Source organism: Podarcis raffonei, chromosome 7 (assembly GCF_027172205.1).
Source record: "Podarcis raffonei isolate rPodRaf1 chromosome 7, rPodRaf1.pri, whole genome shotgun sequence".
Classification (NCBI taxonomy): Eukaryota; Metazoa; Chordata; class Lepidosauria; order Squamata; family Lacertidae; genus Podarcis; species Podarcis raffonei.
The window spans coordinates 75,710,475-75,735,360 of NC_070608.1; the positions used below are offsets into that span (position 1 = coordinate 75,710,475).

Here is a 24,886-nt window from a genome sequence, read left to right on the forward strand (position 1 = left end):
ATTCATATGTTCATAAATGGACAAGGCAAAACACATGCATAAGTACAGTGGTACCTCAGGTTAAGTACTTAATTCGTTCCGGAGGTCCGTACTTAACCTGAAACTGTTCTTAACCTGAAGCACCACTTTAGCTAATGGGGCCTCCTGCTGCTGCCGCGCCGCCGGAGCACGATTTCTGTTCTCATCCTGAAGCAAAGTTCTTAACCAGAAGCACTATTTCTGGGTTAGCGGAGTCTGTAACCTGAAGCATATGTAATCTGCGGTACCACTGTATAGGGTCTGAAACAGTACAGGAGAGCAATCCTGAAGCCATTTTGACTCTCCCAAATTGACCTCAAATATTTCCTTGCAAGGAGGAAGGAAATGGGAAAAGTTTTCTAGCTGTCTTCGGACTGCAGGGGCTTACACTTCCCTTTGCAAATACAGTCTGGCATGTATCTGTTAAGCTGAGCAAACTATCAATATATGTAAGAGATTCAGGAACTAAACTATTTACCATCTGAAAGGAATGGCCAGGATGCCGAGGTAAAAGCAATCAGTGACCATTATCAGGTATCCTGGCAGACAGGATTTCTGTTGTAGACCGCTCCTTCAGTGATGTATGTATGATGTTTTGGGGGGTGGTCTTGAGCTGCAGGGGAGGCAATTTCAAATGTCTATATAGGAGCTTGCACTCCATTGTTCTGGGTTCCTCCTGCCTCCTTCCTGTGAGCACCCTGTTGCAAGAGTTTAATAAAGATCAGGCTTACTAGCTGCCTTTGCTTCTCAATATTCTCTGGTTGGCCTCTGTTATTTTCTCCTACTGATAGAGAACCTACTTAAGGATTCTGTATGGGCTCTGAGATACCCCACAAGGCAGGCATCCCCAAACTTGGCCCTCCAGGTGTTTTGGGACTACAATTCCCATCATCCCTGACCACTGGTCCTGTTATCTAGGGATGATGGGAGTTGTAGTCCCAAAACACCTGGAGAGCTGAGTTTGGGGCTGCCTGCCATAAGGCAAAAGTAACAGTATTTTCTTATAACAATATAAAAATACAACTTTCTCTTCAGACTTATTTATGCAATTGTACATACTGCATCCACTTCCACTGTTGTTTCCATATGCAGGAAATTCCCACAGGACTCAACAGAAACCTCTTTTTGCCCTCTGACAAAAGGCAGATGTGCAAGTGTATGAGTGCCTCCCGTATTCCTTCCTAGCCAATCCCTCTCCACTAGATACAAGTTCTGCACATACAGAAACAAAAATAACTTCTATAAAGGGCGAGGAGGAGGACTGTCTAGGCCAATGAGAACCTGAAATTTTGTAGCCAACGCCTTTTACTCAATTCCCGTTGGTGTCAACAGAATTGTAGTATAGTGTTTTTTAAAATGGGGTTTTAGAGTTTTTAGGGGGTTTTGAATGTTTTATGTAGTTTTCTGGTAGTTTTATGTAGTTTTAATGTAGTTTTCTGTAGTTTTCTGGTAGTTTTCTGGTAGTTTTCTGGTAGTTTTATGTAGTTTTATGTAGTTTGCAATTTCATTGTTCCGCAAGGGACAATGACAATAAAGATATCGTATCGTATCGTATTGAGGCTATGTATAACTGAGGACAGAATCAGCTATTATGTGTTATTCCCCCCCCCCTTAAATAAATAAAAATAAATTGTTATCCTAACTGTGTCCAACATGTCCTTGGTTAAATGTTTTGTGGTGTTTTTTAGACATGTTTTTCTTGGCTTAATAAATTGAAATATCCAATTTGTGAGTCTGTATGCCCTTTTTCCTGCCCTTTCTAAGTGCACCTTGATTAATTCTGAGAATTGTCAGTTAACTATAGTTTCCCAGTACATCCCAATTAGAATTGGGATTGCATTAACAACATGACGAGCAATTATGATGTAGTTTTGTTTTAATTAATACCAGATGCTGGGCCAGCCTGCCCAATTTTGTTTGGCACTGCAAGTACATGGGGAGGGGGTGGTTTAAGACTTCTCTCCCCGGCTGTGATCTGGGTGAGAATCACTCCCCTGCATAACAATTAGCAGGAGTGTTAAAACTCCAAACGACACTAATTTCAGGCAGGTTGTAGCTATTGTTGTTCTTTATAACTGCTGCATGCAGATGGAACACTTGGTAGCCAACCTAGCAGTTTGAAAGCACGCCAGTGCAAGTAGATAAATAGGTACTGCTGTGGCAGGAAGGTAAACGGCCTTCCTGTGCGCTCTGGTTTCCATCATGGTGTTCTGTTGTACAAGAAGCAGTTTAATCCTGCTGGCCACATTACCCAGGAAGCTGTCTGCGGACAAACACTGGATCCCTCGGCCTGAAGCAAGAGGAGCGCCGCAACCCCATAGTTGCCTTTGACTGGACTTAACTGTCCAGGGGTCCTTTACCTTTACTTTTTTACCTTTGGTACCCAGTTCACAGCTGGGAATGAAAGCTTAAACCTCCCCTCTCATGCACTGTGTCTCAGTCACCTACACTGGGGTTTCGCAAACTTGGGTCTCCAGCTGTTTTTGGACTGGAGACCCCAAGTTGGAGGCCCAAGTCTGGGAAACACTTTATTAATGTAATATGTAGTTGGTCTCTGAGAATCTATGGTTACCATTATTCCAGAATAAGTCAGGGTCTTAAATCAACTTCAAAATATCAGAATGGTATTTTTACCATTCTACAAGAATCCATGAGCATTACAGCATTTAGATGCAAAGGTTGTATTAATCTCTTCGAGCTTTTATAAGTAACTCAAACTTCTAGCAAACTGTATACTTTGCTTCTTTCTCTAATGTTTGGTATGTGTTAAAACTTTTTATTAAAAATTTTAAAAGTAAGCCCGAAAAAGAAATAAACAATTACTGTAGTGACAGAACAAATATAACAGCTGAGCTATAGAAGGAAAAAGCAATTTAAGTACACTAAAGAACAATAAACATAGCAAGAGTGGAAACAGTAGAAAGGGACAAATAAGATATACAATGCCAGGCGAGCAATACAAGGTGCTAGTAAACACATTAGGGTATTAATCAAGAAAAATCATAGTTTGGAATTGGATTTGCTTCACAATGTAATAAAAAATAAGCCCCCCTGTCAAATATGTTTTTGCCTGCAATATTTTGTGCCCATAGTTGCTTTCGCAAAGGTGAGTACGGAGTTTGCACATCAAATCACTCCAGGTTTCTTTCCAAAATTGCCACAATCGTTTCATATGACTTTAAATTTGTGTCACACTTTTGTCTGAGTGACCTCAAAATATTATGTGTGAGATAGGATAATGCTCCAGTTGTCTGTAGAAGCCTTGTGTCCTGAAATGATCCAACAGTTAAAAAACAGTGGAAACAGTTTAGTTCCCCATGGGGAGGTGCAAAAGGAACAGTGCTTTGCTGGATCACAAAAAGTTCAATCTCTTCCCAAATTCATTGCAAGCACCCAGCACAAACTAGGATCTCACCAGTTGGCCAAGATTTCCCTTCTAGCTTCACCACTGGGATCACACTGTTCTCCTGCTCCTCCAATATAATTAAAGATGTTGCTCACATTCATTATTTAGAATGCAATTGGGACGTGGGTGGCGCTGTGGTCTAAACCACTGAGCCTCTTGGGCTTGCTGATCGGAAGGTCGTGGTTCGAATCCCCGCAACAGGGTGAGCTCCCGTTGCTCAGTCCCAGCTCCTGCCAACCTAGCAGTTTGAAAGCATGCCAGCGCAAGTAGATAAATAGGTACTGCTCCAGTGGTAAGGTAAACGGCGTTTCTGTGCACTGCTCTGGTTTTGCCAGAAGCGGCTTAGTCATGCTGGCCACATAACCCAGAAAAACTGTCTGTGGACAAACACCGGCTTCCTCGGCCTGTAAAGCGAGATGAGCGCCGCAACCCCAGAGTCATTCGCGACTGGACTTAACTGTCAGGGGTCCTTTACCTTTTAGAATGCAATTGCTCAGCTGCTATATTATGAATTGAGCATCATTTCCCATTGTAAGATGTTGTAAAACAACATTCTGTAAATGGGTGGTCAATGTTCAGGCTGACCAGAGTATGTTGTAGGCACGTGAACAGAAGTTATTTAATGGTTGCCTCTTATTATAGATGATACTCATATCGATCACTATGAAACTACATGCACACACACACACACATATATACATGACCACACCACCCAACTAAGCAGCTTTTGCTTCAGTAAGCAATCAGGACTACTTGTCCACTGTGAAAATCTAAAGCTTTTATTCATAGAGGGTGGACTTTTTTTCTTTGGCGGAATGCCTGGAGCATTGAATTTCCAAGTGGCTGAGTACCATGGCTAATAATTCCTTGGAGGATAAGGTTGGGCTGAAATCCATAATCTCATCGCCACCACCCCATTACACAGGGTGCAAAGTAACAGGAGGCAGTGGGGGCTTTTTCAAGGGACACGAAAAGGAACTAAAATACGGGGGCTTTCCACTATTCTTACTGCTGGCAACCATCTTTTATTTTGTCTCAGTAGCGAAAAGCATTGCCCTCAATTTGATGTCTGGGGGGGGGGGATATGGCAGCTGCCAAAAGACCCAGGAGTGCCGCTATGATTGTCACAAGGACTATGGAGTCTATGGTGGCAGCAAAAACTACAAAGGAAGGGTGTTATTTGCAGGAAGATTATATTACGCCTCCATTTCAAACTGAAAGTTCTTTTGAAACTTGAATGTTATATCGTTCTTATGTGCTGTACTGACACTGTCAGTGTTCATGCACCGATATCATGAACCAGGATTGAACAGACAAGCTTATTTCTAAGCAATTGAAGAGAAAGATCGTGGCTACTGAGCCAATTCCAAATTAAGCCAATGACAGTTAAATCATTGATTCAAAATCTCTTAATACTGAGAATGTGTGTTATTGTTTCTTTATTACACCACCTGTAGACAAAGTTTCCTGGGAAAGAACCCATAGGAAACAAACTCCATTCTGCATTGCTAATTTAGAAATCTTGCATTTTCTCAGATTATTTTTGCTTCTAGCAACAAAAAAGGAACCTGGAATTTGGTTACAAATTGCTTTTTCAGAAGTCCTCTCCATTTCAATGGGATAATGGCCATTACTATAATGGTACAGAATCAGCTATAATATACAACTGACTTTCAAAAGTGTTGTAACCCTCACTGGCTCCAGCTTATCCTACAGAGAACACAGAAACGTTTCCCATCCCTTGAGAAAGGAAAGAACTACGTCAGGCAGTTTTCTTTAACAGTCATGGAGAATCCTGGGAGCTGTGGTTTGTTAAGGATGCTGACCTCACAGAGCTATAAATCTCAGCACCCTTCACAGACTACAGTTCCCATGATTCTTAGCGACAATGTGCTGTGATGGTGCTTTAAATGAGGTGGATGTGATGGTGCATTGAGAGTCAAGAGAGGAGTGAACTGATCTGCAGGAACAATGGGAAAAACACTGAGGGGGATTAACTAAAATGTTACGGTGTCTCTCTTTTTGATAAGTTAATACCAGAGATTAAATGGATATGATTTTTAAGTATCCACTTGAAAAACAGTTGGCTTAAGTTTGCCTTAGGTAAAACAAGACTTATCAGATGATGCATCCCTTGTCCAGCTGGCTAATCTCACACAGTCTGCTTTTGTAATAACATCAAATATTAACTCAGCCTCCATCAACTTAACATTTCTGAATGCTTACTCACAGAGCATTTTAGATGTCTTTCTATAGATGTATATACCTATCAAAACTCGGAATACAAGAGAGTAATGAAAGCTACTATGTTCATTTTAAGTCCCATCATTTGTGAACAAATGCAATTACCCAAGCAGACAACTAGAGCATTGCAAGGTATCCATGCTTCATTATCTTAATGAATATTAATGAGAAGGCTTTATTGTTTTGAAGGATGAAATGCCTTTCCCTATCCAACTGGTAAAAACTTCTTAATGCAAGCCTGAATTTTATAATTTATTTTTGAATGCAGACGGCATTTTTGAAGGCATCAAATACATCCCAGATGGCTCTCTACATCCCCTCCATCTAAATATGAGTTATAAATTCTTTGATATTCTAATTGCATGCCCATGTGTTACATTTTATACCATGCAAGCCCAAGCACATCTACATTTTTAATTCAGCATTGTTTTGTTTTAGAGCTATTTGTGTTAATTTAGAAGGATCCCTTATGTCCACTAGGGATGTATGAGAATAGTTACAAAAACAGAAACAGGAGCAGAAATTGTCAGTGTTTGCTCATCCCCCCCCCCCCATGTCCAGAACAGAAATCAATCCAATGATTGGTTGTTGCTTTCATTCCACAAACAACATTCAACGTTATTTTTCATGGAAAATGAGCTGAGGTGCAATGGAAATGGAGCTTCATGAAACACATGCAGGGCAGAATGGTAAGGCATGTTTTGTTACATCTCTATGGTTTTTCTGTGAGCTGCCCTGAGACCTCTGGGTACAGGGCGGTATGTATGTATATGTATGTATCTATAAATAAATGGTTTACAGACCACTGCTTGTCAAGTACAGTGGTGTGGCATTTGCCCATTCTTTTGAAAATGTCTATACAGGGGGAGAGAAAGAGTTAATGTGTAGACCAATAGAAAAGTCAGTGGCAGAGCCTATCTGTTTATAAAAGGGCTTAGCCCAAGGTTTGAGTTGGTTGACTTGAGTTGGTTTGAGTTGGTTGGTTGAGAAAAGGCAGTTGGGAAAGCAGTTGGCAGACAGTTGGAATCAGAGAGACAGTTAGTGCAGTTGGTTCATGAGTGAGGGGAGGTAGAAGAGTTACAGAGAGGATAAAAATAAGACTAAGAAGGTAAAGAGTAACAACGTTCTGAATGCAGTTGAAGTTTGTTTGTGTCTGCAATAAACTACACTCTTCTTTGTTAACTTAAGAACCTGACTGAGACTAAGTGATTTACCGGGGAGGACCTGGTTGGTGGCAGCGGATTAGTGGTGTACGGGTCAATAGTCCATGAGACGACCGGGGGCTCCGTACGAACGCCACAAGTGGTACCTCAGTTTACGAACTTAATCAGTTCCAGAAGTCCGTTCTTAAACCAAAGCGTTCTTAAACCAAGAAGTGCTTTCCCATAGTAGTGGGGGATTCAATTTACAAATGGAACACACTCAACAGGAAGCAGGACATGTTCTGCTTCCAAGGCAAAGTTCACAAACCAAAACACCTATTTCCAGGTTTGCAGCATTCTTAATCCAAGTTGTTCATAAACTAAGCTGTTCTTAAACCAAGGTACCACTGTATATACAAGTTCCCAGTATGATATTGTTCCAGTATTGAGACTGGAACTATGAAATACCACCATTGACAAATGCACATGCACATGCTTTGGGCCACATGTTACCTCACATGTACCACAGAGGACCTCTGATGGGGGAGGAGGATATGGCCCTGAACCCCCATTGTCTGTTAAGAGTTTGGGCCCAGGGACAGCATGAATCTGGCCCTGAAAGCAGAACAAACTAGAATGAAAAGAGAATATCCCCTACTGTACACCAGAAATACAAAAGCTATAAATGAAAGCTATACTATGACATGAACCACATATTGTTATTGGATCCCACATTTGCATATTGATTGAAGACTGAAGAAAATAGTAACAACAATTACTACTATTCAACTTGTTATCTGCAAGAGTAATATTTTGGGACCTTGAACCTATGCATAAGGAATTTCTGTACAAGTACAGAGGTACCTCAGTTTCTGAGCATCTCGGAAGCCAAACGTTTCAGTTTTCAAACACTGAAAACTCGGAAGTAATTGCTTCCAGCTTCGAACATGCCTCAGAAGTCAAACAGCTTCTGCTGCATGTTTTTCAGTTTTCTCCATTGACTTTGGAGACTGCCCTTTGCGCCTTGGTTGTCAAATGTTTCAGAAGTCTAATGGTCTTCCGGAACAGATTATGTTCGATGACCAAGGTACCACTGTATAGTACCATTGAGGGAAGCTATCCAAGCCAAAAAGTGTTTGGGGTTCATGATTTTATACACGTTGTTGATATATGACTATTATCACAATATTAGAGTTCATGGGTTCAGCCATCTGCAGATTTTGAATCAAAAGATTCTGTTCTAGCTTGTACCTTCTACATTTTAAGATTTTTTTGTATCCTTTTTACTTTTTGTGTTTATAAAGAGGTCAAATTCTACTCTTATCACAAGTTTGTATAAACATAGCAAATGCATTCTTTGGGATACTATAGCCATTAGACAAAGGTGGAAAGCATTTTTTATCTATAGCTTTTTTTATCTTGACTTTTCTGTTGTTTGTTCCTGAAACCAGAACCAAATGTGACACTAAATCTGGTAGTCCCATATTAAGGTCTGCTCTCCCAACATCCAGACAGATCAACATATGTAATTTCCCCACATTTCTTTGCCCTGCTGGCAGCAGCCAGTGATGTATCTTCAATGAAATCTAATATTGTGGTACAGGAGACCTCAGTACAGGAGAATTTGGTCCCAGTTAAATAAACTCATTTGGTTGCCATGAGCAAGCCATACTTATCTCAGCCCCAGCTGCTCCACTATAACACAAGGACATCAGCAATGACTGACCTCTCAGGGATTGTTGTAAAGATGGATCAGGGTATTGAAGTCCTTCAAATGATGGATAAAAGACCTCTAATAGCTCAACAGTGTCACGGTGGGGATGGGGAGTCATGCATATTATTGGATTTAGCACACGGGGAGAGAACATTGTGCAATGTGTTCAGAATTCATTTTGCAAAACACAAGGATCCAGGAAACGGTCAGGCCTCTTATGCACGTACTTGTCAGGACACATTGCTTTCACATCCCATTAACTATTAGCCTTAACCTTCTCCATGACAGATTTTAAATCCAGACATCCCATTTCACGTCAAGGCTATCTAGCATCCTTCACTTTTTTTCCACTTTTTTTTTTACAGCTTGTCATAAACCATACGAACTGCTGCCTTCTTGTTTCTTGTGTCCACCACTGACCTCTTTAGGACTCAACATTTTCTGCAAAGCAGCAGAACAGTGGGTTGTGTTTGTTTTGCAATGCAATTGATACTATGTCACATGTCTTTTGCACCCAAGAACAATCATTTGAGCTAAAAAAATGATAACGTGAAGTGTCTGTAAATGAGGGAGTGTGCCTGGACCAATGTTCAGCTGTCTTATACCAGGGCAGACTCTTTGTCCTTCTAGCCTAGCATTATCTACTGGAAGCAGTTCTTCAAGATGCCAGCAATCAGCTTTTTTCCTTTTCCTCCTCCTCCTCCTCCTTTATATTTTTTAAATTAAATTTTCTTTTTACAATTTAGAATATTCATTAAAACAACCTTAAAATATCAATGACTTCCCTTCTTCTCTTTCCATGGTTCATTTCGCATAACATAAATCATTGGAAATTTTACCTAAAGTAAACCATTCAGTATTCCATTGTTACATCCATCCAAACCTATTTACACTGTTGAATTTATCTTAATGCTGCCAACATTTTCAAGTGTACACAATTTCCTCCCATATATTCAAAAAACATTTTCCATGCTTCTTTAAACTTGTGTTGTTCTTCTTCTCTTATTCTATATATTAGGTCCACAAACTGCAAGCATATTCCATTCTTTAGTTGGGACCTTGCTCGTTTTCCATATACTTTTTTTAACTTGAGATGGCAGAGAGTTAATCTGGAATATTTTCCATGCAAAGCACTGTGCTGCCACAGAGCTGCGGCTCTCACCCTATGAAACACTGGATAGAGGTTGACCTCAGCTCCAGTGGTTTTTAAACCCCATTCTAGGGAATACTCAGCTTCTTTCAAAGCTTCACTGGTTCTTCAATGAAACCATCAGCAGTGGTGGACAAGTTGCACTGAAAAATGACCATCACTACTAATGGTGCAGGATAATGTTGGGTGAGGGTTTTTTTTTAATGGTGTACATTCAATTAACATAAGCCAGTGGTAAGGATCCTGAAGCTGAGGCTTCAATACTTTGGCCACCTTATGAGAAGAGAAGACTCCCTGGAAAAGACCCAGATGTTGGGAAAGATGGAGGGCACAAGGAGAAGGGGACAACAGAGGACGAGATGGTTGGACAGTGTTCTCGAAGGTACTAACATGAGCTTGACCAAATTGCAGGAGGCAGTGGAAGATGGGAGTGCATGGCGTGCTCAGGTACATGGGGTCACGAGGAGTCAGACATGACTAAACAACAGCAGTAGCAGCAGCAGCAGCGACAACAACAAGTGGTAAGGATCGACAGGTCTCACCCATGCCCTGCATAAACTGTGCACTGTGGAGAGAATCAGAACTTACAGGGTTAAGAAGTTCTGAGTGACGTCTCGCATTCTGAGGCGTGGTTTAGTATACTGAGGGGAGTGTTTCCTGTGTCTCAGTGTTGTTCCGTTACTGGAGGAGAGACGAGCAAAATGAGTGCTCTGTCACCAGGTGAGTTCTGAGTTGTTTTTCTACACGAATAAAGACTTTTAGAAGATAAGGAAGACACCGTGCGTGAAGCCTGAGTTATTACACGCACACACACACAGCAACAGTTTCTACGCTGCGACACTCTGCTACAAGTAGCTGTGGGAAGTCCTGGGAGCAGAGCGCTGAGGCGGAAGCGTGTGGGCTCCAGAAAGAAAAGCTACAAGTCAAACATTCCATATGCACTTCCTAGACCAGTGGTTCCCAAACTTTCTTCATCCTGAACCACTTGAAAATTTGCTGGAGAATCCTGGGAGGATTGAAACCTGCCTTGGTTCATGGAAGAGTAATGAAATCCCCTCTATACAAGATTGGATCCAAAAGCTGACAGAATATGCCGAATTAGATGGTCTATCAGAAAAAATAAAGAATAAATCAAAGAATAAATCAAAGAATAAATCAAAACAGGAATTTGTTTCAAAATGGGAGGTTTTCAAAGAATATCTGAAAAATAAATATAGTAGTTTAAATTCTGTTGCAGCATTCGAGGAACTTCAGTAATAGTTGCAAGGTAGATATAAGAAATTAGATTTATTAAGAATAAGTTTAATTATGATAAAAGTGTGTATTGGCAATAAGTAATATGAAATTGAAATATGGAATAGACCGGAGGTTGGGTCTTTAGTGTTAAGACCAATATATATTTTATTGTTTGCTAAGAAAATTATGTGTCTATAGTATTCTTGTGTGTAATTTGGTATTTGTGTTTTTTTTTTCTTTTTTCTTGTTGTATCAATAAAAATTAAAAGAAAAAAAAGAGAGAGAGAAAAAGAAACCTGCCTTGGTTGGGCTGCATTGCAGCTGTGCAGATGTCAATCCTCCCAAAGTTTCTCTATTTCTGGTCCTACTGATAACTATAATGCCCAAATGACTTAAAGTTTAACAGAGATTATTGGGGAAACTCATTCATAGGGGAAATAAAGCTTGGTTATGCAGCAGAGTATTGTAATAGTAATGGCAACAAAGGGGGGTCTGGGAGCATATCATTTGCATTCCAAGCCAAGAACTTGGTGTCTTTGACTCAAGTTCCATGAGGGAAACCATGAATTGATATAGAATTGGAAGATTGTAAATTTAGGGCACGACCCTTTCTTACTATTACCCCCAAACCCATTTTTACTCTGTACATTACGTGCTTGGTGAACAATATTCAAGAAAGCTGCTCCTCTAATCTCCCCGCTGATTCCACTTAGATCCCACCCCAGGTTTTGTGAAGCTGAAGATATGATGCATTTGAGAAGGCTGGGAGCAAGCAAGTCTATATATACTCAGGGATTTTTATGTAAATGCCCCCCCCCCTGTGTAAAAAACATATTTTGGCTAAAATTCGTAATGTTACATAGTCATGGTTTAATTTTAATCCATTGTTTTTCTTTCTGTTGAAACCCCGTATTCAAGCAGACTGAGAGTGGACTGCTTTAGGACAATTTATGGTCAATGTTCCTGATACCTAGAACATTTTCCCTCTAAAGGAATCACATTGGACAATGCCAAAGAGGTGGAGGATCAGACCTCAAATGGAAGCCACCAGAGAATGCGGGGAATGACAAAAATGCTGCTGGTGGTGATGTTAAGGCCAGCTGTGCGCAATGTAGGCCTGGGAATTCTACAGGAGCTTTGTGAGATGGATTTTGTCAAAGCAGAGTGTCACACAAAGCCCTCTGTAATGAAACACACAGCACGGTTGATAGTAAAAGAGGAAATGGAGAAACAGGATCTTCTAGGGGGAAAAGAAGGCCATGTTCAGCTGAAGGAAACATAGAAATGGAGTGTCTACCCACTGTTATTGGAGTAATTGGGGTCCCTGCTGATGGAAAGAGCCTGTTTGAAGTGAGTTTTGTCTTCCCACATCTAGAAACAGATGAGGGCTGCCATTTCCTGGTCTCAGCATGTCCAAGTTGCTTCAAACCAGCAGAGAACAAGCAGTCTCTCTTCACCAAAATGGCTTTGGTTAAGGCTTCGGATGTGATCAGGAAAGAAAATTTCCATAAAAACGTTCAACGCCCTTTGATTTCACCTAAGTCTCCTTGCACAGCTGTTGGCATGCAGTTGTGTTAAACAAAGTCCTCTGATGTTCAGTGTAACATTTGTCAGGTTGAGTCTTAGGTCAGATTCAGCATTCACCCTGCTTCTGCCCATGTCAACAAAGGAGGTTCAAAGACTGTCTCAAGGCAAATCTTCAAAAAATGTAGTATAAACACCGACAACTGGGAAACAATGGCCTGCGAGTGCTCCAATTGGAGAACAGCCTTTACCAAAGGTGTCTTGGGTTTTGAAGATGCTCAAACTCAGGACGAAAGGGAGAAACACGCTAAGAGGAAGGCATGCTTGGCAAACCCTCACCGTGATCAACTCCTGCCAAGGTGATCAGGCCAGGTAGGGGGAGGGACTACCTGCCTACACAATAGGGGGAGGACCTTACCTGGGAATCATCAGTTGGCTCCAGAGCTTCTCCCACCATACCCACCCTCAGTCAAGTCTTCTTTTGCAGGTTAACCTTTTCTCCACAGGTACACAGGTGCTGCTACATCAAGATCGCTGTTGAAGGTGTGGAAAGGAATTCTCCTGCATTGGCAGGCTTGTCTTTCCCATAGCAAAATGTCACAACTTTGGCGGTATCAGGCCTTGGGTGGAATCCTTTAGTCTGTCTTCCCTAAATGGGGGAGGGTGTGCAGCGGTGACCCATGCCCCCTTCCTCTTTGCAGCAGCGATACCAGGGTTTCCTGTTAAAGGGGTTGTTTTGAGGGGAGGCTTTGGCCGTACGCCTAGAGGCTGTCATTGCTCTTCCCTGCGATGGTGGCGTAACAGGGGGTGGGCTCTCTTTGCTTGAACATATGTTCTCCAGAGCCAGCCATCCCCCCCCCCACACTGGATAACCCTGATGTTCCCCAGATCCCGGGCGGGGGACTGGGATGGATGAACGCCCAATGCCTGAGCCAAGGTCAACCCACATCTGAAACATAATAAAGTTGTGGCCAAATTAATCCCATAGAACGTTGTCTTGAGTCATTATTCCACACGGGGCTGCCCAGGGTTTGGGAGACTCCGCCTGTTCACACAATGTCCTGCACCTTGGTAGCACCTCACCGCTTGAAAAACTCCAAACCGAGGTTGATTTCTGTAAATGCCTAGCTCTCTGCATCATCTTTGACACTGTTGTACTGCTTGAGTGTTTATATTTGTCAGCTGCCTCTGCAATGTAAAACAGGAAAGAAATAATGAAAAGGAAAGAAAAATTACTGGAGTAAAAGACAATATGCAGCAAAGAGCAAATACATTACTCACCCCATTGTTAGCTTCAAAAGTGAGTTTTATGTCACTGATATTTCATCCCAAGTGTGTCTCTCAGTGTGTGACTTTTCTATATTATTCTCTGCCTCTTCTTCAGGAAAGCAGAGAATTCCTTCCAAGAGCCTGCCAGACAGCATGACAAGAATAAACAAACCTTGCAGGCAAGGCTGCACTATAATTCACACATTCCCTCTGCCACAGACCTTTGGTTTTAGCTATTTTCTGAGTCAAATGTAATACTTTATTTTTTTATTTTATTTTTTAAAAAGGGAGGGTTATCTTTTGGTATCAGAAAGCAGGCCACCCTTATTACCTTGATTTCTACTAAGCTAATACAGTGCATGCAAAAATGATGAATAAGCCAGGTTACAGTCATCAGGATGAAACTGGGAAGGCATGAGAGATATAAATCAACTTTCAAAAGCCTAGCAATTTAGCATTTTTGCTCTCCTGAGAATATGCCAGAAGATGAAGCTTTTTTTTTTTTTTAAAGAAATGAGAGCAGTGGGGGTAAACTTCTGCCACTTCCTCCTATATGCAGGGGTGTATGGGTTGGCCAAGTTGGTCCCCACCAAGGGTACAGGCCCAAAGAAGGGGTGTGCAAAAATCATGCTTCTCCACTCTGGCTTGGAGTAGCTAGGAGCCTGCCTGCCACTTGCAGGTGGGTGAGTCGAAAAGGCTCCTCTCAGCATTGAAAAGCAATTTTTTTGAGTTTCTGGTCCATGGTCTCTTTCCACTTTGGAAGTGCTGATACAGCTTTTTGCCAAGGGCACAAGGGATGAGTGGACAATGATACATCTCCTTGCCAGGGGCACATGGACCTAAGCCTAGGTACGCCTCTGCTTACATGAGCCAAAAGGCATCATAGCCCACATATTGGGTTGTGTCCAATTTCAGTCCTACAGAAATTAATGAGCACGATTCATTTATGCCTGTTAATTTTGATTGGTTTACTCTGAGTGGGACTGACACTGGGTAAGGTAAAGGACCCCTGGACGGTTAAGACCAGTCAAAGGTGACTATAGGGTTGTAGAGCTCATCTCGCTTTCCGGCTAAGGGAGTTGGCGTTTGTCCACAGACAGCTTTCTGGGTCATGCGGCCAGCATAACTAAACTGCGTCTGGTGCAACAGAACACCATGACAGAAACCAGAGTGCATGGAAATGCCATTTACCTTCCCGCCACAGCAGTACCTATTTATCTACTTGCACTGGTGTGCTTGTGAACTGCTAAGTTGGCAGGAGCTGGGACAGAGGAACGGGAGCTCACCCCGTTATGGGGATTCGAACCACTGACCTTCCGATCGGCAAGTCCTTGAGGCTCAGTGGTTTAGACCACAGGGCCATTGACTTCAGCATAGGCTGCATTAAGAGGAATGAGAGTGGGATAAGAGCGCAGTCTACCAGGTCCATGTTTCTCTGTGCATCAATTTCAACAACACAGTGGAAGAGCAAGTAGAAGAATGACCAACAGTGGAATGGAACATTGGGTGGAGTTAGAATGAGTGGCAGTTGGAGTGGAAGGAGAGTGGCTGGAAAACAAAGAAATAGGAAATCAGAGAGATAATAAAAGCATATCTACTATTTAGATTTGCACACTGAGCCTGATGAAGGAATGAGGGATGTCACTATCATCTCCCTCTTGCTGCAACTTGAAAATGATTGGTACACGCCTAATCACATGGTCTCTCTGATGATGCTTCCTATATGTGGGATTCATGGAGATGTAAGAGTTGGGAACCTCAAACAATCCCTGCCCTGGGTCCTATACTTCACTAATGGCAGACCTGCCCAGGCTGGTCAAACGTATTTTGCTGCCTGAGGCAAAACAGCAAATGGCATTCCACCAAATAATGTAGCACCCAAGGCCATTCAAATTATATTGGCACCCAAGGCATAAATTTCCACAAATGTATCTCCCCATCCCTGGCTACACATATGAGTTATGGTGCCAATTGTTTGGAAAATTAGATCATAACTCAAAACTCTATTTACACTGTCAAATTCAATTTAACAAGGGGATGATCACTGTCATTTAGCAAAAGAAAGAAATTTGACAAACATGTTTGTTTTCAATAAGAACGTTAAATCCCTTTCAATCAGCTGCAATAACAAATACGTGCAGAGTCTCATACAGCAGGGTGTTGAAAAGATGGGGTAAATATATCAGTCATTATAGTGCATGCTCTTCTGCGTTCGAGCATGTTAAGCTGTTGACAAATAAAAATAAACAAATCCAAGGTTCATGCCTACTCACGTGGGTCTAAGGAGAGTACAGACACACATATCATTGCACTTCAAGATTCCCCACTGCCTTCACTTCATTTCTTTGCTGCTTGAGGGGGTCTAGAAAGTCAAAGTTTGTTGTGTAAATTCATTGGGGGAGAGTGGGAGCTCAGCTGTGAAACGTGTGTCATACGAGGAGGTCCCAGATAGGCCTATCTTGTGTCTATCTGTATATATTTCAGTGGTGTGTGTGGAAAATTTTCATAGGGGAACAGTTAGGGCCAGAGTCTCCAGCCTGTGAGGGTGATAGGTGTGTATGTGTAATGTTGCACATGTGACGTTGCACAGGTAAACATCACACTGCCTCCCTATGCTGGGCAGAAGCTTCCTGCATTTTGGGAAGGTGGTGCCAGGCCCCTGACAGGATGCTGGAACCCTCCTGTCTTCTTCCCAAAGCTAGGTGGGTTTTGGGAAGCTGATGGAAGGGGTCTTAAACCCATCAGAGCATCACACCTCCCTCCTTATAATAATAATAATAAATAAATTTTTATTTATACCCTGTACTTCCCGGTTCAGGAAACCGGGCTTAGGGCGGCTAACAACAAATTTAAAACACTTAATTGAGGCAACAAAAAAACAGCATAAAATACAGTATAAAACGTGAATAACAATAAATTCAGAATTCAAAAATCAATTTAGGAGGGAAATCCATCCAATAAACATTAGATGATCACCAGGGCTAGCTGGCTCAGTTAGTTCTATTTGGGCCAGCGAGGAGACCAGGGGAGAATTAGCTGTGGGATCCCAGAGCAGGTAATCTTCATAAAAAGGGGAGGGGGAGGGAGGAAGGGGAATAAAAGATCAGGCTAAGTTCAAATTGAAAGCCAGGCGGAATAGTTCTGTCTTACAGGCCCCGTGGAAGGAAGTTAAATCCTGCAGGGCCCTGGTCTCATGGGACAGAGCATTCCACCAGGTCGGAGCCATCACTGAGAAGGCCCTGGCACTGGTGGAGGATAATCTGACTTCCATAGGGCCCGGGACCTCCAAATTATGGTTATTCACGGACCTTAAGGTCCTCTGTGGTGCATACCAGGAGAGGCAGTCCCATAAATACGAGGGCCCTATGCTGGGCAGAAGCTTCCTGGACTTTGGGAAGGAGGTGCCAAGGGAACATTTAGGGGACTACCCTAGTCCACTGATTGCACACTACTGGTATACAGTGGTACCTCGGGTTAAATACTTAATTCGTTCCGGAGGTCCGTTCTTAACCTGAAACTGTTCTTAACCTGAAGCACCACTTTAGCTAATGGGGCCTCCTGCTACCACCGCGCCGCCAGAGCACGATTTCTGTTCTCATCCTGAAGCAAAGTTCTTAACCTGAGGTACTATTTCTGGGTTAGTGGAGTCTGTAACCTGAAGCATCTGTAACCTGAAGCGTATGTAACCCGAGGTACCACTGTATTTATAGAAAGTCCACAAGCAATGGTCCTTTTCAATTGTTGTTCCCCTGAGATCTCTAGTCTGTTTGCATGCAGTCCTCATCTAGTCATCCGTGTGGGGACAATCCCATTAATACAACCATGCATTCATAAAATCATACAGCCTATTCCTAGACTGTGTCTATGATTTGACTGTGCAATTTTAGCAAGAACACTTAGAAAGGTTTGTACATGCAGCCATATTTGGATGGGGCATCCTTATAGAGATGTCTGGGCCTTCACCCCGCATAAACAGCATGCTGGAATGGAGTATCCCGAGAGAAGGCTTGACTGGTTGGCTGAGACAATGAACAGATGTGCGCCGCATTGCAAAGGGTGGTGTGTGTTTTTTGGGCTTTTTTGCAGCTCCCACTTGTAGACTATTCATGAACTGTCAACGGCACAGTATGTACAATTTTATGTAAAGTATTGAGATCCTCTTAAGCTGATCAAAATACAGGCAGTGAGAAAAAGAGAAATAGTAATCAGCACAAATAGTAAAAGTGCAAGCGTTCAAAGTGGAAAATGAGAGGTGAGAAATGAAAATGGGCTTTTGGTTTTGTAAAATACTGCACCGAGACAGGCAGAGTGAGCAGGCATGTTGAAACCATCTGGATCACATTTGTTGGTAAGGGAGGGAGAGAAGATTAATTTACTTCTGCTCAGATGTAGCAAAATTAATCTTAATTGGGTTCTTTTGTCATTTGATAGAGTCCATATGGTTTCAGTAATATACATTCATTAGTTCTTAAGGTTTATTCCTGCTTTAGAGCAAACTTTAGAGCAGTTGTGTTCTTGGTAGTTAAACACTGACATTCTCAAGAAGTTGAGCAGAATATTAGCTCAGCTCATAAAGATGCCAACTATTCTTCTAATGCTCTTGGATCCCTTCATATTCCACTTCAGCAATGTGCATGGTGCTTTATATTTTTTTTTAAAAAAGTCAAGACAAGTCCCTCACATTTTAAAATAGAGAAATACATTATTTTATGTCATTCAATCTCAGAAAAGTCAGGAAACTACCATTTGTGAGGTGATGAGGGTAACTGGGAAGCAATTCACTTCACCACAGCAAATTACAATTCCCAGGATTCTCCAGAAGAATGCCTATTAAATCCATAAACCAGGAAACACTTATAGTGGCATGCCCAGAGAGAGATAGGAAAATGTTCACCAATATTTTCATCATGACCACCCATCATTATATGCTCGTGGTGCAGTGGAGGAGAGAATTTTCTGTTCTCCCAAGACATGTAGATGCCATATTCAGAAAGAGATCGCAAAGTGATTGCCCTAAACCTGCAAATGACTGGTCAGTGACTGATTCAAGGTATGGTCATTTTAGCAGCACAATAGACCCTCTAGAGAAGTGTTTCCAAACCTTGGGTGTCCAACTGTTGTTGGACTACAACTCCCATCATCCCTAACAAGCAAGACCAGTGGTCAGGGATGATGGGATTTGTAGTTCAAAAACAGCTGGAGACCCAAGGCTGGGTAACACTGCTCTAGACTAGAGGGTGTTGCTTTTCAGCTCCCACCAACCCTGGCAGACTGTAAGTTCTCCATGCAGTAACAGAAGATATATCTTCTTAGAAAATAGAATCTTTCATATTGCTAATTTTGTATTTTTCAGTCAACAGCTATTTTAATTATATTATTGACTGCTGTCTCATACTGAATACTCAAATATTATTCAATATTTTCAATAATATGCTTTTAGGATTCACAGTTATGCCATTTCCCTGCAAGGAAGGGGGGGGGGACTGGAAAGAAAAATTGAGGCAATAAAGAGTTAACAGCTGGCACCTATACATATTCTTCCATTTGTGTCTGAAGATCTCATCCTGTATAGTTTGATGAAATATTTCATTGTCTGCATGTCCTGTATTGTTTGGTGAAATGGATTATTGTTCACATCACGGCCTTTGCATGTAATTACTCTGCGGCCTCAGCTTGTATCTCTTGTATCTGTTTATATCAATATTACTTTTTAATTGAGTTCCTGCGACTTGGTTTCTCTTTTTTTTTACTTCTCCCTACAGGGCACCATCACATTTACTTTTGAGTGTATTTTTCATAAACAAGCTAGACGCAGCTCAAGCACCAAAGTAACTCTAACAACAGCAATGGAAGATACTTCAGAGGATGCAAGAGATGAGTTATACGGCAAATTAAAGCCATCATGTTTCTATGATATGCAAGAAAACAGATGCTAAAATTAATTTGGTTCCTGAAGCAGAGTGTAATTAAGACGTACCTGCTTTGTGTGCAGGTTAAAAAACACACCAACCCACCTCAAATCAAATGGCAATAAAAATGCAATGAAGCCTGCTCTTCCAAATTACCTCTAAGTTTTTGGCTGTAAATACTTCTGCTAAAGAATCGCACTCTTTTTCTTCTCATGTTTTTTTGGTTCACCCAACAACTTTTGCTCTCCGGGCGTCATTATGGCATTCACTACTCCATTTCAGAGTTCGGTGAGGGGACAGCATTAAAACACATCCCAAATGAAAAACAATCAGCCCAAGGCATTTAGGCAGCCGGATTTTAGTCAAGCACCTGAAGGAATACAATGTTGTGGAGTGACAGCTCTCACTTGGAGGGGCATTCCAGAGGGTTGGTGCCATTACTGAAAAGGCCCTGCTGCTAGAAAAAGTGATCAACTCTTCTACACAGCACTGAATTGCTGAACTGAGATGAACTCACCTGTGGGGTGGGGTGCTAAACAGGCAATGGAATGAGCATTGAGCCCGATCACTATCAGTGGTTCCAGTCCTTTCCCAGCATTAGTTATGCTTTTCACCAACCTTCATATTTTCATCTGTTTTCGAAAGTCTATGTTTGCAAAGAACTAGAGGCAGCTTTGGGACACGGGTGGTGCTGTGGGTTAAACCACAGAGCCTAGGACTTGCTGATCAGAAGGTGGGCAGTTTGAATCCCCGTGACGGGGTGAGCTCCCGTTGCTCGGTCCCAGCTCCTGCCAACCTAGCAGTTCGAAAGCATGTCAAAGTGCAAGTAGATAAATAGGTACCGCTCCAGCGGGAAGGTAAACGGCATTTCCATCCGCTGCTCTGCTTCGCCAGAAGCGGCTTAGTCATGCTGGCCACATGACCCAGAAGCTATACGCTGGCTCCCTCGGCCAATAAAACGAGATGAGCGCCGCAACCCCACAGTTGGTCATGACTGGACCTAATGGTCAGGGGTCCCTTTACCTTTAGAGGCAGTTTTTAATAATAATAATAATAATAATAATAATAATAATAATAATAATTTATTAGTTTTCAATTACAATAATCCAATAAAAGCCTCATTATAACAATGCCTAGTTATAATACTATTAATAATGTCAATCATTCAAAAGCCAAATTATACAATTTAGGTGGCCCCCTGCATGCTGGAATTGATGGTTAGATGATTTACTTTATTCTTGCTTTCCCAAATCTTATAAATTTCCATTACCCTCCCATCAGAACTAGAGACAGTTTTTAAAAGGCTTTTAAAAAGGAAAAAATATTAAAAGAAACCAAACTTCAAGTCCTACTGATTTTAAGGGAAGAGAACGAAGCCTATGCTTTTCTTTCCAATTCCAATCCATAGATCTGAAAAATACTTAGTTCACATCATAATGCCTAAAGTTGGAGAAGATTGCCTTAAAGTTCACAACATTAAAACAAGTTTGGACTGCATTTTACTGTTGACCATGCAGAAATCCCGGCACACTGATCTGAGAACAATTTCCATTGAATCCAGTGGGTCTGACTTCTGAGTAGACCTGTATAGTATTGAACTGTTATCTTTAGTACTGCATAGTACTGTTAGTTAAGATAGATCATAATTAATGATACCCCTTTCACCTGAGAATAGGATAAACTCACACTGTCTGACCTTCTCTTCCATGGGTAAATCTATTAGGGAAATATGTGAGTAGAAAAAGCTGAAGTTAAATCAGAGTTTATTAAAATGTCAAAGACATGGAGGAAATATATTTAAAAGAAATGGTTTAAAGTTCAATTATTGCTCTGTTGTATTTTAGTAATCTTTTCGAGTCTTGGGAGTTGTAATAAGAGAAAAACTGGTTTAAATTCCATATTCATAAGTATTATTTATATTTTAAATAGTACTTGAGCCTCAGAAAGATCAATAAAATGGCAATTTATACAGATACATAGATTTGCACAAGACTATTATTAAGCTTTGCATTTCCCTCTTGTTAACTGCAGAAGTCTCTAGAGATAATAATTTTACAACAAAGTTTGTGATATGGCTATTCAGCATTATTATTGAGGCCCAAACAATATTAGTTAATTAATCACATGACTTTTAAGCAATTTAGTCGAGATAAATTTATGAAAACAGACTTTCACTGGATCCTGATTCAGAATTTCCACCACCACCACTTGCTGAGGAATATGTGAAAAGGATCGGACTTCCAGTTAGAAGATGGCGCCTGAAGCAAGTCTCCTGTGAGCCTCAGCAGAGTGAGTAGGAGCTTTTAAAAAATAATAAGGGGAAAAGATCATAGAATCATAGAACTGGTAGGGACCCCAAGAGGCATCTAATCCAACCCTCTGCAATGCATTCTAAAAATGGATACTTCCCTGCCACTTGCTTTAGCTTGGCATGGAAAAGGAAATACCGTATTTTTTGCACCATAACACTCACTTTTTTCCTCCTAGAAAGTAAGGGGAAATGTCTGTGCGTGTTATGGAGCGAATGCCTGCGGGTGGTGGTGGGGGGATCTGCTGCAGTCGTGAGCAGAGGATCCATGGTTCCCCTTCCTTCCCTCCTCCATGGTTACAAAGCATGGATCCACATGGATCCTCAGGATTTCTGCATTGGGCTACTCCAAACTCACTGTCAGATCACATGTCTGTGGCCACAGCATGAACCACAAAAATCATATATCCACTATTTTGTTTAGAATATTTTTTTTTCTTGTTTTCCTCTAAAAACTATGTGCGTGTTATGGTCTGGTGCGTGTTATAGAGCGAAAAATACGGTAGTTTGCCCAGTTCTGTATTCAGGATAATTCCACCTCTTCCTCTTTGTTGAAGAAAAATAATTTGGAGGTAAGCAATATCAGCAAGCCAATTAATACCTGCTGGTGCAAGTGGCAGGATTGGAAATGGCGGAGGGTGTAAACAGGAAGCTTAAACAGTTCTATGAAAAACTATCAGTAGCTAAAAGACTGTTATAGTAGTCATTCACACTTCCACTTGTCTCGTGCCTAGAAAGCAAGGGTTCGAGAGGTTTTCTGTTTGCCCTATGCTTTCTGACCATGGGTCGGAGTGGTTTCCATCTGCCCCACAGCTTTCCCTGGGAAAACCCACTCTTTGCTGCTGAATCGGAACAAATGCTAATCCATAGAAAACCCACTTGACATTTGCTCTGATTTAATGATAAAGAGCAGGTTTTCTCCAGGAAAAGCTATGGGGCAAACAGAAGTTTGGATAAACCCATAGTTCTGTTGGTATTTTGTGAGCGTTCATGAAATATTTTGGGGAGGGGACTCATTCAAATTGTCATTTTAAAAACTAAACAAAATGTGGAATTCTAAACAATGATGTACACCACTAAACAGTTGTGCTGGATCAATGCTACCATGATGAGATTTCCTCCTCTATGTGTACAATCCCTAAATCTGCTCTGGAAGGTTGGGGACTCTCTAGAACAGATTTAGGGGTGGCACCATTAAAGGAGAGGAGGAGAACTTTGTGTTGCACAAGGAGAAATCTTTTCAATTATGGAACCATCTGCTTATTGCTTTGTTGAATACAACCAAGAGCATTTGGGAAAGAGCAAAATATAAATAATATATGTAGGCACATGACAATGTTTCCAGCCTTTATCTAGTAAGAAAGTCCCATGACCATCTCTCACAGTGGCTTCCAGAGGCCATGTTTCATGCACACAGGCTATTCAAGCTCAGAAGCCAAGAAGAGCTGTTCTAGATCAGAACAACGACCTGCCTAGTCAGCCTGAGGGCTGTCTCAACAGCTGTCAAGGACTGGGCAGAGGAGGAATGATGGAGACCACCTCCCCAGCCTGACCCTTCCAGAGAAGAAGAAGACAGTTCAGAATTACAACAGGGGTTTGAGGGAGATCACAGCTCAGAGGTAGATGAGGGGGAAAGCTGGGAAATAATGGGAGAGGAGGAGGAGGCAGAGCAGGAGCAGCTGGCTGACACGTTATCACTAGAAAGCATTCCAGATGCTCCATCTCCCAGAACCCAGCGAGCCTTAAAAATAGGAGAGCAAAGGGCCCAGAAGCAAATGGCCCTCAGCGCCACCTGTAGAAGGGATGACGAATGAGGAAGTGGGAGAGAAGGGGAGGGGAGATTTAATCGAGGCAACACCATTATTCCAAGAGGCTTCACTCCCAAGCCTCTCTCTGTAAATACTGAATAAAAGGCAGATGGCAACAACTTTTCCGTGTCTTATCCATTCCTGGCAACCTGCCATGGGGGTTGGATCCTCTGACACCTGACAACAGCAGGCATTAAAAGGTGAGGTTTGGAAAGGGATAAATGATATTTATGAGAAATGTGTAAAAATGCTGAGTTGAGGATCTGAGAAGCCTTGAGCAAACCTACCGTATTTTTTGCTCTATAAGACTCACTATTTTCCTCCTAAAAAGTAAGGGGAAATGTGTGTGCGTCTTATGGAGCGAATGTAGGCTGCGCAGCTATCCCAGAAGCCAGAACAGCAAGAGGGATTGCTGCTTTCACTGGGCAGCGATCCCTCTTGCTGTTCTGGCTTCTGAGATTCAGAATATTTTTTTTCTTGTTTTCCTCCTCCAAAAACTAGGTGCGTCTTGTGGTCTGGTGCATCTTGTAGAGCGAAAAATACGGTGGATAGCAGATACCCGAATGTCATTTTGCTCTGCACTTCCTGCTCTTCTGCCTCACCAAACAGGCTGTAAGAGCCCTTAGATGGACTACAATAAGATGAGAAAATCAGCCCATCGATATGGTGAGCGTTGTTCAGGGCTGTTCCGTTCTTCTTGCCCCATCATGTCAACAAGATCTGCTCTTCGATCAAACAGTGCTTGCTTTCCTAATAATATCACCGGGCATCAGGTTGGCCACTGTGAGAACAAAATACTGAACTAAATGGAAGAGAAAGAGAGTTTTCCTTCTAGACTTCAGCACACAAAAAAACAAACTATTTTTATTCTATTCATTCTGCTCTGTATACATGGAATAAGATACAAACTGGGATACTTTATACTAAATTCTCTGATTTAAGGAAAAAAGCTACATTGCAGACCGGATGAATTACCCTAGAAATCAGCAGTTCCAGAAACACATGCTGCTCAGTATGAATAAAAAAGAAAAAAAGAATTGCAAAAAGTCCAGTATTAAACTCTGCTGGTAATGAGGCCGTATAAATCACATAACTCACTGTGTCAGAATAAAACAAGAGCAATTTCAAGATTACTCATACAATTCAGTAAGTTCCAGA

The 24,886-nt window shown here is 41.7% G+C and overlaps 1 protein-coding gene and 1 long non-coding RNA gene across 2 annotated transcripts in view; both read left to right on the forward strand.

Annotated features, from left to right (window-relative positions):
- Positions 1-24,886, forward strand: part of LOC128417895 (dynein axonemal heavy chain 3-like) — a 584,401-nt gene that overhangs the window by 38,084 nt on the left and 521,431 nt on the right. The gene's annotated exons all lie outside the window — the stretch shown is intronic.
- On the forward strand, positions 6,287-19,767 carry LOC128417900 (uncharacterized). Its single transcript, XR_008331600.1, has 2 exons — positions 6,287-6,357; positions 19,466-19,767. It is a non-coding gene; the product is annotated as an uncharacterized LOC128417900 (long non-coding RNA).